Raw genomic sequence first — 13576 nt, forward strand, 5'->3', positions numbered from 1 at the left:
TGCCTTGAACCTAATAGATATTACTGGATAATAATTATTATTAAATTAGGCATATGACGATTTTGCAACTTTCTGATGTAAATAGCAAAAGAAGCCGTGAAACCTTAAATTGTAATAATATACATTAAACAATGGCACCAAAAACATGGTACATAACCAGAAGTCCATACTGTCTCATGATCCTCTGATCCTTCCAACTACTAGACACAGACATTGGATGTCTTTTTTTTTTTTTTTTTTTAGAAAACTGAGACTAAAAGGTTATTTTCTCCAACTTCCCAAAGGTCAGATAGTTGGTAGTGGTAGCTTGGAGTCAAGCCATGTGTCTGCTTTGAAATCCAGTACTCTTTACAATCAGCGTGTTGTTGTTTAGTCACTAAGTAACGTCTGACTCTTTCTCAACTTCATGGACTGTAGCCCGCCAGGTTCCTCTGTCGATTTCCTCTTCCAAGAGATCATCTTGACCCAGGGGTCCAACCCGGTCTCCTGTGTGTCTCCTGCATTGCAGGCAGATTCTATACAGCTGAACCACCAAGAACGACACTTAGTGGGGTGTGGTAAAAACTCACCCACCACTGCATTTGAAAGAGGTCTTTGGCAAACTCAACCTTACCCAAAAGAAAACTGAAGATGGTGAGAGGATTCAAGCCCTGTTCTCTAACAATTGTTTTAGACCAGAGAATTGCTACTCCATGTGTAACCTTGAAACCATCCAAGAGCTGTTTAAAGATGTAGACTCTCAGGCTTTCTGAAGCAGCATCTGATTGTAATAAGATTTCGAGTGCTTTTGTATAAACACTACACTTGAAAAGCACTGATTTATTGAAAGTTTGATGAGGCTTTCAGGGAGATCCAAGGGCAGGAAGAGACAGAGCTTATGTCTTATTATTCTAAAGGCCAAAGATAGGACCCCTTGGAAGAAGTCACAAAAATTGATGCAAAGCTTTTTTAAAAGTAGTTTTATCACTAACACTTCAAGGAATGAACTCAAAGCACAGCTTTCCGTCATAGTGTTTAAGTGCATCTGGATGACTCACCATTTGTCAGGGCTTCACAAAGAAAAACAGAAAAACGAGAATTTAGACAAGTCTCAAAAGACAATCACTGAGCACCAGGACCTATGCAAATCATTGGAGAGCCCGAGTAAATGAGACATTATTCTTCCTTTCAAGAGGACCGTGGTTTATTGGGATAATAGATAAATCAATGAAATGTCAAAATGTTGAGAAGATGGAGTGCTGCGTGCTGTGAGAGCACAGAGGAGAGGTGCTGTTCTGAATCCAGGAAATGTAGAGGTGAGGACAAGGAATACACTAGTAGATTGTATGCAGAGAGAGACTGTGGGCGATTGTGCCTGGATGCCATCCAACCGAGTTTGGCCAACTGAGAAGCTGAAGGGGGCAGGACTCTGCAGGCAGGTGGGAGTTCCCCTCACACAGAGGAAGGGCTTACAGTGAGGGGTGGGGAGAGGGAGGGATGAGAATAGGGAGTGGGGAAGGGCTGGGATGAGCTGCACTTCCTCTCTTTCCGTGTCTTCATCCTTTCAAATAACAAAGGATAGCACCAAGCAGTGTTCTAGTTGCTCACCATTTAAAAAAATAATAGATATGGTCTTTGTTCTCAAGTCCATAGCTCAATGAGGGAGACAGACATGAGTTAAAAACAATGGTACAAATGAAGAAAGTGTGATAGAGAAACACATATGAAAGCTTTTACACATGAAGGGAAATGTTCTCAGTAGACCTTCAAGAATGGAACATGGGCGAGGAATCAAGGGAACAGAGACCCAGAGACTTCAAGGTGAGTGGGGGTGGGGTGAGCTGGGAGATTGGGAATGACGTATATCCACTTGTTCTGTTGTTTAGTCGCTCAGTAGTGTCCAACTCTTTGCGACCCCATGGACCGTAGGCCGCCAGGCTCCTCTGTCCATGGGATTTTCAAGGTAAGAATACTGGAGTGGGTTGCCATTTCCTTCTCCAGGGGACCTTCCTGATCCAGGGATCAAACCTCCATCTTCTGCAATAGCAGGCAAATTCGATACCCTGAGCCATCTGGGAGCCCCATATATGCACTACACTGTATACAATAGATGACTAACGATTGCCGACTACAGCCCAGGGAGCCCTGCTCAGTGTTCTGTGAGGACCAAATGGGAAGGGAATCCAAGGAAGAGGGGTATGTGTATATATGTAGCTGATTCACTTTGCTATACAACAGAAATGAACATAACATTGTAAAGCAGCTGAACACCACCACCAATAAACAGTTGAGTGGGGTTTCTCCCATTCAAGATTAAAGGGAGATGGTGGGAGGACAGGAAGAGGTACAAATGAGCAGAGCTGATTTCATGAGGAGGGCCAATCTGGAGCGGCAGGAAGGTTTTAGGGAGAGGGATGTGATCAGATTAGCTTTACGGAGACCAGAATGCAGGGTGAGCTTATGTTTGAGTGTCGAGCATGTGTATCAGGCCCTGCAAGCTAAGGAGGCAATGTTACCTCAACCCTGAAAGACAAACAGGGTCAGTCCAAGGAAATGATTCATTCCAGAGGTCAAAGTGACATGACATGGCCATTGTTTGAATGAGTAATTTAGGGGATTCAAATGTGGCTCAGATGTCTGTAGGGTACTGGGGAAGGAACAGCAATACAGGCAATGGGCAAAGCTATCAATGCTGAAAGAAACAGCCAAAAAACCCTGGGCACCATGAGTGGTGGCCGTGGGTGACAGGCTCACCTGAGCCTTTCTGATGGACAGCCCTCCAGGCGCTGACTAGCGGCAATGCTGAAGAGATTGATTGCTTAGTGCAGCCCACAAAACCAGGGGCTTTAACTGGAATTTAAAGGATAGAATTCCTGGGTTGGGGGGGTGGGCTGTGAACTCCCTAGGCTGTCAGTATATGCACATTTTCCCTCTCAGCAAGAGGGTCCATAGGTATAATCAAACTCTCAAATTTCAGCACTCAGTTGATCTACCTTCTCCAGTATCAAGAATACCAAATGCTGCTGCATACATGGACGCTAACATTTGTGACCAGCGTGTCTGTCAGAACCAGGGATTGACCCTGAAGGTGGGAGTGGAGTTTGAGTGGGGACACCTTGACCCAAGGAATGAGGCTCTGTTGACTAAGCTCAAAAGCTCATGCCAGCCAAATGCTGCAGCTGCTTGATGAGGAAATGCTGGGACCACAGCACACATCGAGGGGGATGGTCCTAAAGGGGGCCAGAGGCAGCAGCAGGGGGTTTAGACCCCAGTGTCAGCCTGTTGCCTGGGGCCAAGTTATGACCTAGAAGCTGAGGAGGTGGCCTTTTCTTCTGCTTTGGGAACTAATGAGATCCTTATGCCAGAAGGAATTTTCTGGTCCTTGCAGAGCAGAGGGCCTTCACACTCTCTCCCTGATGGTGGGCGTCTCGGGACTCCTGGGGCAGACCAGTCTTCCCTATCCCCAGGGGGTGTTGAGTGGTGTGAAGCACAAAACTCAGGGGTTGTAGAGTGAGTGAAACCGCTGAAGGTGGCGGAGGATTTTATTTTTAATTTTGTCATAGCAATGTTTATGAAGTTTGGCTTTGATATGTTAGCCATTTTTCCCCAATATATGTTAAAAAGAGATATATAGTTATCAGGTCTTTTTAGGTGAGAAACATTGCCTTAAATAAACCAATACCTCTTATAATGAATGCTTTAAAAGAGTTGCTTTTCTTAGTGATAATAAAACTTGATTCATGGAAATAGTGGGGAATTGCTTAAAGACCATCTGGCCTCTACCTTCTGCCTGTTAAAATCACAAGGGGTGGGGGAAAGGACAGGCAGGAAGAATCAAATTCCAAACTGTGCTTGGTAACTGTAGTAATAGTCTTCCAGAAGTGGCAGACAGTCTTCACTGCCCATGTCCTCTCCACCCTTCCAGAGTTGGAGCAGGTCACTCTCCTCCTGAATCTAGGCTGGCTGTGATGAGTAGAACGTGGTACAAGTGCTGTGCCAGTTCTGGGCCAGCTTGGGGATGCTAGCCCCTCACTGTGCTGTGAAGAAGCTGAGACTAATACAAGCAATTATTTGAAGCCGCAGGAATAGGATGTAAGGAGTAGCATTGCCGCATGCTCCAGCCCCGAAGCCAGCTCTGTGTGGCCCAGACAACTCCTGTGAGCACTTGTTCAAGTTCTGACACATAAAAGCAGAACAAATAATGAATTCTTTTAAGTCACCAAATTTTGGCACAGTCTATGTAGCATGGAAACAATAATTATGGGACCATATAGATCATTGACTGAAGAAGGCAATGGCAACCCACTCCAGTACTCTTGCCTGGAAAATCCCATGGACAGAGGATCCTCGTAGGCTACAGTCCATGGGGTCGCAAAGGGTCGGACACGACTGAGCAACTTCACTTTCACTTTCATAGATCACTGAAACAATAATTATGGAACCATGTAGATCATTGAACCAATAATTATAGGACCATGTAGATCATAGAAACAATACTTATGGGACCAAAGCACTGGGAATCCTGAGTTCCTGGGCTTTGTAGCTGAGTATGGTGAACACCGTCAGTTCCCAGCACTCTCAAAGTCCTCCTTTCTCTCACAGTAATAGGAACCCCATTTTTTAGCTTGTGACATGGTAGCTCAAAAGAAAATTACATTTTCCAGCCTTCTTTGGTGTTATGAGTGGCTGTGTGATTAAGTTCCAACAAAGCAATAAGAGAATAAATAATTACATCTTCCTTCTTGGCTCTTAAAGATAGGAGACAATCTCTTCTTCACTCTGTCCCTGCATCCTGCTTCTTGAAAGATGAGTGCTTTTGTGCCACCCAGGAAGCGTGGCTGGAGCAACAAGATAAAAGTCAGAGTCCCCTCATGACCTCATGGAGCAGAACCGCCATCCTCCTAGACCACCTGCTTGTTACACGAAAGAGAAACTTCTCTTTCGTTCAAAGCCTCTGTTGCATTTGTATGCTAACAAATACATTCATTTTCTGCTCACCTACAGACCTTGGAAGCAGTGATACCAGGAAGAGGAACACAGGGCAATAAACCCAGGGGCTTCCCTAGTAGCTTTCCAGGAGGTCAAGGGGCAGCCAAGGGAATAACTGGAAGTAGGCATGATTGGCTCAGAGAAGGCAATGGCACCCCACTCCAGTACTCTTGCATGAAAAATCCCATGGACAGAGGAGCCTGGTAGGCTACAGTCCATGGGGTCACTAAGAGACGGACACGACTGAGCGACTTCACTTTCACTTTTCACTTTCGTGCATTGGAGAAGGAAACGGCAACCCACTCCAGTATTCTTGCCTGGAGAATCCCAGGGACAGAGGAGCCTAGTGGGCTGCCGTCTATGGGGTCGCACAGAGTCGGACATGACTGAAGCAACTTAGCAGCAGCAGCAGCAGCAGCAGCAGACTGTGAGCCCCAGGAAACCACGTTCTCTGAGCCCAGGGAAGGAGCACTGTGTAAGTGGCCCACCCAAATCTGATCTTCCACCATGCTTATGGAACTTAAATTTCCTTTAAGGAGACAGTGGGCTTCCCTGGTAGCTCAGCTGGTAAAGAATCTGCCTGCAATGCAGGAGACCCTGGTTCAATTCATGGCTTGAGAAGATCCCCTGGAGAAGGGATCAGCTACCCACTCCAGTATTCTTGGGCTTCCCTGGTGGCTCAGATGGTAAAGAATCCATCCGCAATGCAGGACACCTGGGTTTGATCCCTGGGTCAGGAAGATCCCCTGAAGGAGGGCATGGCAATCCACTCCAGGATTCTTGCCTGGAGAATCCCATGGACAGAGGAGCCTGGCAGGCTACAGTCCATGGGGTCGCAAAGAGTCAGACACGACTGAATGACTAAGCACAGCACAGCAAGGAGACTATCTGATACAGTTTCTGCCACTAATATGTAAATAAAAGTTATAAATGGGAAGTTTCTATGCAGGTTTCAGTTTGATTTGATTTGATTAAGTGCTACACCCTTTTTCATTGTGATTTCTCTTCTTATTCTTCCTGCCTGGAAATTGGATGAGGGCCTGGAGGTGAAGCAACAATTTGTAGCCCTAAAGGTGAAAGCAAGAAAGAGCCTGGGTCATCTATGTTATTGTGGAATATAACTGCAAATTGTGCTGTTTTGTGAGGGAAAAAACCATATTGGTTAAGCAGTGTAGTTGAGTTTCAGCTACAGTCAGCCAAATCGAATACCTTCTTCCTCCTCATTCTACTAAACCATTTGCAGAACTGAAGAATATCAATCATGAAGAAATTCTGTGCTTAACATACATGGTGGCTGAGTACTGCTGATTTCACCTGCATTTTTGAAGGAACCAGGAACCTTGATATAAAAGGCTCAACGTTTGTGAGATATGACTTACCATGCATATGTATGGTTGATGAATGTACCCATTTCAGACCATCACTGTGTTATGCTTCTCTCCCCATTTACATGTTGAGTAACTAAAATCACCAATCCAATTATGTCATATAGATTTGCAAACTAACCTTTAAAATTAGTATTTTGTTAATAATGATGAGTTTTATTTGTGATTCCATAAGAATATGATGACTCTGCTTTAAAAGTTATGTATTACAGCAAATGGCCCATAGGAACACTTTTCACCTAGATAGAGTTCATTCTCTATTATAAATGTTTTCTCTGTATTCACCTCTAAGTACTTTCCAGAGGGATGCTCTACTGCAGATGGACAGAATAGACTTATGACAGAAAGGCCAGGGAAAACGTTCAAGTCAGAAAAGGTAGACTTGGGAAAAGAGGGAGAAGGGAGAATGAAGAGAAAACTTAGGGGTTGCAGAGTGACAGAGCTGATTGTCTCTGGACAGAGGATGCTGCCACTTATGTCTGAAGACTGTTATAAAATGCTGAGTACACAGGGAGGCATGGAATAAACAGGAGACCTTTTCAGCTGGTAAAGAATCTGCCTGCAGTGTGGAGACCTGGGTTTGATCCCTGGGTTGGGAAGATCCCCTGGAGAAGGGAAAGGCTACCTACTCCAGTGTTCTGGCCTGGAGAATTCCACGGACTGTATAGTCCAAGGGGTCACAACGAGTTGGACACGACTGAGCAACTTTCACTTCACTTCACCTCACTTCACTTTCATGCTGTTACCAGTTAGAGTTCTTGGCCTCCCCCAGTCAATAGAAATTGGCTAGAGGCCAGACAAGAAACTCATGCTGGGCTGGTTGGGGCTCCTGCCCCAACAAGCAGGGTGGAGCCAGAACAAACACCAGGTTCCCTAGGTGCCCCCTTCCTGCAGGTGAAAGTAGAGTGAAGGAAGGATGGCCCAGGGGTTGGGCCAGAGGGGTGGCTTGTTTTTGCCCACCCCTTAGATGGTGTGTGTGCAGGGGGTGTGTCAGTATCCTGCTTTTGCTCCCAACACCCTGTTTTTGACCCCAGGCTCCTCAAAAGTGGCAGCTGGGTGTTTTGGTTTCTTTGTATCTTTTGGGTCTAAAATTTGCCCCAACTGGGCATGCACACAGTTACAGTTCCACACAGTGTCTTTGTATGCTGTTGCTCAAGGAGTGGTGTGCTCAGGTGCAAGCATCGAAGCATGGCAGCAAAGGGCCCCCGGTCCCAGGCCTGTCTTGAAGTGACTGGGTGAGTGAGTAGAGGGGTCTGCTGCCCTGCCTCCCGGCTCCCAACCCAATGTTTCTCTCTGCAGTTGTGCAAAGCCTCAGCTCTCTCACTGTCAAGGAAGACTGAAGTCCTCCTTAGCTTTACATAGCATGTTTGCTTGTTAATTTCTGAGTATAAATTGTATTTTAGTATATGTGTTGATTCTTGCAGTCATTTGGTTCCTGTCACCAAATGTCTTGACACAAGCTTCAGTGGTCAATAGGAATTATACTTAAATGGAGATAAGGCTGGGCTTGGGGTCAGAAAACCAGGTTGGAGTCCTCATTTAGCAGTACACTTAGTTGTCTAATTCTGTGCAGCTCTTCTCTGTTAGCCTCAGTTTCTCCATCAGAAAAAATAGAGATAATATCTATCATATAGTTTGTTATGAAACTTCTATAGACTAGTGTACTTCTCCTCCCAGAGTACTCCCCAGCAAAATTTAAAAGGCGAAAGACAGAATCTCCCGACAGGGATATGGCCAAGAAAGCACGGGTTAGCAGGGATCTTACAGCCAAACTTAGAGTTCAGGCAGGTAACATAAAAGTGCAAAGTGAGCCAAGTGAGACTCATGATTTAGAGAATGCTGTACCTAAAAGGCACAGACCTATTAACCTCCACGTGCTTAACTGCTCAGTCGTGTCCGACTCTCTGGGCCCCCATGGGCTGTAGCCCACCAGGCTCCTCTGTCCATGGGATTTTTCAGGCAAGAATGCTGGAGTTGGCTGTCATTTCCTCCTCCAGGGGATCTTCTAGCCTCAGGGATTGGACCCATCTCTCCTGTATCTCCTGCATCAGCAGGCAGATTCCTTACCACTGAGCTACCTGGAAAACTCCCGAAGGTCTACCTACCCACCTGCAAACAGGTAGGGCTGGAGGGCAGTAGGGTTCCCCTGGCGGCTCAGTGGTGAAGAGCCCGCCTGTCAGTGCAGGGGACATGAGAGACGTGGGTGCAAAGGCAGTGGAACTCAGGGGCTCAGGAGCCGGACTGTCTGCACTCAGGTCCCAGCCTCAGTTTCCCTCTCTTTAGAATAGATGTACTCTCATGGCATTTACTTACTGTTGGAGGATTAAATAAGTGGATGCTGCCAGGCAAAAATGTAGGCTTTTCTGATTTTTTGAGAGGTGCTGAGATCTGGGTATTTGTCTGTAATCCCTTGCTTTCAGAGTGTTGGCAAATATTTCAGAATACTGAAAGATTTGTTGGACCAAGCAACACAATCTTAAAAGCAGCTAGTGGGCTACCTGTTCCTGATCATTGGGTTAAGTACATTAGGGGAAGGCTTCAACCTTTCTGTTCCTTTCTTCCAGTTGAAGAATAGGTCTTCTTGGATGAGGAAACTCTTACCAACGTCTGAAGCCCTTGGTGCCAACACAGCTTCCTCATTTGCCTTACGAGTAAACAGACAGGCTCCATTACGGGGAAAAAAAAAAAGTCTAGTTGGCAGAGTTGAACGCAGATAGCTGTGAACAAACAGGAGAGCTCAGCAGAATCTAAAGGTGCTGAGGAAAAGTTGCATTATCTCATTGGCACAGTGAGTGGGCAGAGGAAATATTGGCTTGTGTGTGAAATAAAGATGATTGTTTGTGACCAGGAGGTGGCCAAGAACATGAACATTTTAAACGGTCATCTAAAATAAGCTTACTGGGATCTCAGAAACAACAACAACAACAACAACAACAACTTGAATTTTTTACCCAGTGTCCAACATCTTTCAGCCTGAGATCCTCAGGATCAGGGCCAGTCATAATCAATATCATCAAATCTTTGTGAATGTGAAGCACACTTCACTGAAATATTATTGCCTCCACATTTTAACCCATATTTCTACCTTCTGTTTTCTCGTTAGGAGCATCCTTTCAGGGACGATGTGGGGAGAGAAGTTTTCTCTGCCGCTTGTTTTTTTCTGGTGAGGGCCGCCAGATACCTGTGCCGAGGTGGGATTTGGCAAATTCTTCTTAAAACATAGATTAAATCTATTAGAATTAACTCTTCAAAAATTAAAAAAAAAAATCCTCCTGGTGTGGGTTTGCTTCTTTCTGAGTAAGAGTGGAGCACGGCCACTGCAAAGAGAAGGAAGGGCCTCACCGCTTGGATGCTGACTGTCCCAGGCTCTAGGCTAGCCTGTCTCCTTTAGTCATTTCATTTCAGGCATGTAGATCTGGGGCCCTTTAGACTCATGACAAGAAATCCTGTAAGCTGCTCATTTCCTTTTTCATGCAATGATAGGCAAAGGGCTCAATAATAAAAAAGGGAAAAAAAAAAGAACTTTCTGTTCTCTGGATAAGGACTTTACATTTTCATATAATTCTTCTAACTGACTTTTTTTCCTCTTGTGGTGTCACCTGTATTGATGGTTTTATTCTGTCAGTATAATCACCTCACAGAGGGCAGAGAGACTTGTGGTTAAACTCCGACTTTCTGGATTTGAATCCTGATTTCCTAAACCCTAATATTCTAACTTATAACACAGGAACACTAATAAAATATCTCATAGATTATTAGTAGTACAAGAAGTGGTCCTTAGGCTTCTCTGTCCATGGAATTCTCAAGGCAAGAATACTGGAGTGGATAGCCAGTCCCTTCTCCAGGGGATCCTCCAAACCCAGGGATCGAACCCAGGTTTCCTACACTGCAGGTGGATTCTTTACCATCTGAGCCACCAGGGAAGCCCCCTTAATAAAGAGTTTATATTATTATTAGTTCTTATATCAATCCTATAAAGAAAAGTATTATCTAAATTTTACAGATGTGGAGTGAATTTAAGAAACTGCAGTAACAAGAAAGGGTTATTTCCCTGGTGGCTCAGACCTTAAAGAATCCGCCTGCAATGCAGGAGGTCTGGGTTCCATCCTGTGTCTGGAAGACCCCCTGGAGAAGGAAATGACAGCCCACTCCATTATTCTTGCCTGGAGAATCCCATGGCCAGAGGAGCCTGGTGGGCAATAGTCCGGGGGGGTCACAGAAGAGTCGGACACAACTTACAGCTAAACAACAACAATAACAAGAAAGTATAAGTTTAAAAGTTTTTATTTTTTCTTCATAACTAGTGTCTCTCGTGGGAAATTACAGATTCTTGTTGCTTCTTTTAGCCCGAGTTAAGGCATAATTTCCACCAATATTGATGATAATTCTCTTAATCACGATACCAGAACTGGCCTAATGTGTGCTGGGTTTCTTGGTTGTATCGAGTGACTTGGCTTAGAAATGCATTACAATATGCAAATTTAATAGGTATGCATTCTCAGATGAGAATCAAAAATACTAAATAAAAATCTTCCATGTTGCTAGCACTGCTGGGTGGGATAACATAGATGAATAGGATAAATATAGTTTTAAATATCAGACTTTCAAAACCTTCATTTAATGGTGGAGGAAAACAACACTACTAGGCATGCTTGTTCAAAGCTTTTCACATGGTTTTAAAAAAATTCTAGAAAATGGTTTATATTTAAAAATTAAATCACATGGGCAGCCTGACTGGCAGCCAGTGTCTCTATGAATGTTAAGAATAGAGAATTATGATCATTCTCCAAACTGACCTGTTCCCACAAAGAAGAGGCTAGTCTAACCATAAGCAAAGATGGAGCTGAACGAGGGGAGAGGAATGGACCGGGAGAGGGACGAAAGCCACATTTCCTTCTCACGCTCGGCTCGTTATCATTGGAGGAGGTGGATCAGCTTTCTGAGTTTCATTTTCTGTACTTCAAAAATGTAGTGATAATAAATTCTTGCTTTCCATCAGGGATGCTTTTCCAGACAACACATGAGACAGTGATTGTGTAAGTTTTTCAAATGGTAGAAGTCAATCCAAATATCAGCAATTATTAATATGTCAGCTGCTGCGTGAAGAAGTGAAGAAGGCATGCTAAATTGAATTCTAATGGTATAAGAATCCATAGGCATTATATAAGGGGAGAAGTTGAATTACTACTTCTATTTCATTATGTGATTTGGTTTTTATTTTTTAAAAAATTTTATTGAAGCATAGTTGATTTATAATTTCTGCTATACTGTAAAGTGATTCAGTTATACATATATATATGTATGTCATTTTTCATATTGCATTAAAAGATTTAATACCTGTTTTGTTTTTATTCCTGGTGTTTTAAATCTCAAAAGATACGTGAGTCTTATTTAAAATGAAAGATAGTCCTATAGGAAATATAATATTAACAGATAAGTAGAAAAAATAGTATGAGGTAGGAAGGAACAGCTTAAAATATTTGGATTTTAATTTTTTTTAATTTCTTTATAAAATTTTTAAACAAACTACGACTCTTATTTATTAAAACCTTTCCATAGAGCACAATAGATATTTCATGGGATTTTTTAACAAAAGAGTCAGTGATGTTGAGAAGCAAACCTGACTGGCGAGTGTTCGCCCTCTGTCTCTCAGCAAAGCCTCGCTAGTGTTTCTTGGTCTTCTGTGTCAACTTCCTGTGGCTGCCACGCTAAGAAAGGTCTTCCTAGGAAGGAAACATTGTTCCTTACTAAAAGGATTAGGGAAATCATCCTAGGAAAGATTTGGATTCAATCCTTAAAGGATAAAAAAGACTTAAAAGACAAATAACAAAGCAGAGGAGGACACTCATGGGAGATTGTTACCATTGATATCATTGTTCTTATTTCTTTTCACCTGTTTTAAGAATTATACCTAATTTAGTATGTCTTAGTGGTAGAACTTGCCTACTTACATGGACACTTGATATATGTTAAAACTTTCTTTTATGTTGTAGATTTTTTTTAATATATTACCTGAATTAATGTACTCTTAAAAAGTATATTTCTAGTTGAAGCATCTCTTTTTGGCCTTTTAAGAATGAAAAAAAAAAAAAAAAAACAGCACATTGCAAGTTCAAGGAATGGCATAAATGATAGGTGCTGGCTGGACCCATGGAGCTCTGAGCTGAGTTCTGACTCACTCTGAACTTGTTCCCTTCAAAACCCAACTCATAACACCCACAAATCTGCCAAGGTGAAAAAAAAAATGTTTCACTTTCGTTTCCTTTGAAACTTCTGAAAGTTTTAAGATTTTTACTCAAAAGGCAAAGAGGAACGGCCCCAGTCCTTTCCTGCCCTGAATCCCTATTATTTGTCAGATGTTCGGACACTTACAACAATAAACATGAATTATGGACTCTAAACACATTTACTGCTTTATTTACTTCTCAAGGTCTCCAACAGACCCTAAGAAATAAGTACATATTTATGGGGAAGCATTATCAGGGCCCACTTGTGTAACAATTTTAGTCTCATTGGAAAGTATATGCATCTTCTCTCATAGCAGTAACTGGAGAGATGTTAGACCTTCATTACTCTGGACTATTTCTAGCCATAGGAGCCCTCATCAACAAAAAATGTTATCTTTTCAAAAATACCTTTTTATTAAACTAAATTCCAAGACCTCACTATCCAGGAAACCTTTCCTCAAGAGGCCTATGCCTAGTACAGAAATCACACTATTTCCTATAGATAAGACATGTTTTCCTTTATGAAATGGATATGACAGGAAGGTGTATTTTTTTAATTTATTCACTTCTTAGACTATTAATTGATCAGTTGCTTCCTATGAAGCAGTTCTCTGAGAGAGGATTTGCAGGGAGTGAGTGTGGACAGGTATGGTGTGCAGCAAATACCTGGGCTGGGGGAGGCTCGTGTGCCTGGGATTGACTGAGTTCCCAAAGCCCTCTGCAGACATGTGGAAGGTGCCTTAAGGGAAATGGCAGAGACACAGTAGCAGTGTGGATGCAAAAGACATCTCTGCTTTCACAACTCTCTGGGATCACTTCTGAGTCTTTGGATGCCATTAATAAATGTGTTCATTCTTTAGCAATAGTGTAAAATTAGCTAGCTTTCAATTGTATTTACAGTAACTACCTATAAAGCTCAGCTAACCCAGAGCCACTTCCTTTGCCAAAGATCACATTGTACTTTTGATATAAACACACAAAGATTCATGGGAATGG

Source organism: Bos indicus, chromosome X (genome assembly GCF_029378745.1).
Source record: "Bos indicus isolate NIAB-ARS_2022 breed Sahiwal x Tharparkar chromosome X, NIAB-ARS_B.indTharparkar_mat_pri_1.0, whole genome shotgun sequence".
Taxonomy (NCBI): domain Eukaryota; kingdom Metazoa; phylum Chordata; class Mammalia; order Artiodactyla; family Bovidae; genus Bos; species Bos indicus.